This window comes from Penaeus chinensis, chromosome 22 (genome assembly GCF_019202785.1).
Source record: "Penaeus chinensis breed Huanghai No. 1 chromosome 22, ASM1920278v2, whole genome shotgun sequence".
Classification (NCBI taxonomy): Eukaryota; Metazoa; Arthropoda; class Malacostraca; order Decapoda; family Penaeidae; genus Penaeus; species Penaeus chinensis.
The window spans coordinates 20,276,104-20,278,603 of NC_061840.1; the positions used below are offsets into that span (position 1 = coordinate 20,276,104).

The window sequence follows — 2,500 nt, forward strand, 5'->3', positions numbered from 1 at the left end:
CAAAAGGAGCTTTGAAGTCCTCTTTTGTGATATTGTGGATGCAATTTGGCCTTTGCCAGAGAACCATTTGGTGGAGAGACTACAGTGATTTGCTTTAAGCTATGCTACTCTTAATTGCCTTTAGACTGTTGCTTCATTTCCATGAACCAAAGTTAAATGGTAGCAGAAGATTGAAATTTACTGGTGCTTGAATTCAGGTGCATATCTTGAGTACATATAGATAGGTTTGATTTAGGTTTTATAGGTTATGATCAGCTAGATTAATTTTCTAATTTTCTAATTTAAGTTTTCAGTGATCTTGTATGCATAACTAATATTTACTAATTATTTCAGATGGTGAATTCGGTATTTGAAAATTGCACATTTCGTGGGCACAGTACACTCCTGATGTTTATAAACTCGATGAGAAAGAGGCATTCTATGCCAAACTTGCATCTATGGCAGACAGATGTTGCCGGCTAAATATTTGCATCATACTGGCCAATAATTTTTGGCTGTGAATGAGCTGGATACAAGATGTCTGTTGGTCATCATGGCTCAGGAGCTGGATCATCGGGTACAGTTGGCAGGACCATGTGTCCAGCTGACAGCTACACTGTGAGACTGGCATCGGACCTGTTACTTGCATAATATGAGATTGTCAACTCAGGCTATGTGGGCACCCTAGCTCATTTCCCTGTGGATAACCCTACCCATCAGGTTTCCTCCTTTAGACAATCCTGGATGGAGGAGGCCAGTTGGATGATGTGGGGGTTATGGCTTGAGCAGCTTGACCAGACCTGTCACAAGGAGCTAGAGATGGGCTGAGAGCCTGCCAAGAGATTTGCCATGAGGGACCCCATGAGTGGACGTGAAGGGTGGATATGGCCATGCACCCCTGTCGGCGTTAAACCCCAATGAGGATGACGAAGGCAAACTACAGTGGTTCTTCGTGACTTGATGCTCGGTGGATTCCAGACGATGTGAAGTCTTCATTCCTTGAAAGTGATGACAAAAAATGGTATGTTCAGATTTTCTTGTATATATTAAGCATTGGTAATATGTATAACTCCTGCATGAATCAACCATTATTACATAGAAAAATCATTATATAATCAGTTTATGCTTGTGACAACTTGATCATTTAAATATAATAGTTTATTTAGACTCTTGATCATAATTGCAATAAGCAGACTTCACTCTGTGCCAGTTCACTTGGACTGTGTTACTTTTAATGTCTGCGAGAGAAACTTGGAGGTTCTATGAGCTTGACCTAAATGGGTTAAGGTCTTGTAGAGTTTCCACACAAAAGTTTATTGCAACAGTTCTTCTTTTTAACGGGTAGGCATGACTTTTTTTATTGATATGGTTTCTTATTTCAGTGGGAGTTTGATCCAGAAGTGTAGATGTATGGATTGAGGCTACTACTCGTATTGAAGATCTGACAGGTTGTGACCATCTGAGGTGGCTGTAGAGTGGAAATTGCAGTGTTGGACTTGCATATTGGGCCTACCTTCTATTGCTACTCAATCATTTCATCCACAAAGTAAGTTTTACAGTAACTATATATATGATGAGACTTAAACTATTATGTCTAGAATCTGTTTCTGCTACAATGGGTGTGAGAGGAAAGAATGCACTTGCATTGCAGACAAACTCCTGTGTCAGTTCATGTGGACTGAATCACTTTCTCAAGTCTGCAAAATCAATTGAAAAATCTTAGGAATTTAATCTAAATGGTTAAGGACTTGAGCTTTTCATACAATCTTTTTTATAAGTTTACATTTTGATATACTTGGTTGATTTTTAGTTGTGTGTTGGGAGTGGATTAGTGGATAAATTGGTACAAGATTGTGACTAAATTCCATGAATTTCTATTTTTATTCCTACTTCTATAGCTTAGGTTTTTGTATATCCCTAAAGTCCTAGTAGGTGCTTTTTGAATTGAATGAACAAGAAATTTATTATAATGTTTCTTTTCAGAGATGTGTGCGACTGATCTCAAATGCCTTCATGATGGTTTTGGATGCCGTGACTGCTAGACCTTCCAACCTGTCACTGAAAATTTAGCCTCTGGGAGGTAGACAATCATGTTAATTTGATGTGAGAATAAACAAATAAAGTATTAATAATGTTTGGTGTTTCTAAAGTTCCTTCTGTATAAACTAATGTACATTGAATAATGAATGAATATATGCAACATGATCTTCAAGTACAGGTGAATAAATGCATTGAACATAATGTTACTGTTATATATCATAAACATTACCTTTTGGATATTAAAGAGCTGCAGGCAGATTCAAAGTGCCCATAAGTGGATCTTCATAGCTAGAGTACCTAATAGGGAGGGTGGGGGGGAGCAAAAGGATAAAATCTTCATGAAGTCTTGTAAAAAAAAAAAAAAAAAAAAACTGATGCAGAGAATAATTTAGATGCCCAAAAGGTCAACTTCCTGTTGACAAAACCTTTTCTTATATTCTCTTGCTGTACTGAAATAGCTTGTGATTTCTTGCCTGTTTAT

At 37.5% G+C, this 2,500-nt stretch overlaps 1 long non-coding RNA gene across 3 annotated transcripts in view; it reads left to right on the forward strand.

Annotated features, from left to right (window-relative positions):
• The window catches only part of LOC125037035, a 3,274-nt gene extending 1,161 nt beyond the window's left edge, over positions 1 to 2,113 (forward strand). For 2 of the 3 annotated variants that reach the window (XR_007115938.1, XR_007115940.1), the window contains exons 2-4: positions 334 to 1,000; positions 1,362 to 1,525; positions 1,963 to 2,113. This is a non-coding gene — a long non-coding RNA (uncharacterized LOC125037035). Of the gene's footprint in view, positions 198 to 333; positions 1,001 to 1,361; positions 1,526 to 1,962 lie in introns of all 3 variants that reach the window. The other variant, XR_007115939.1, reaches the window with a different exon arrangement.
• The last annotated feature ends 387 nt before the right edge of the window (positions 2,114 to 2,500 follow it).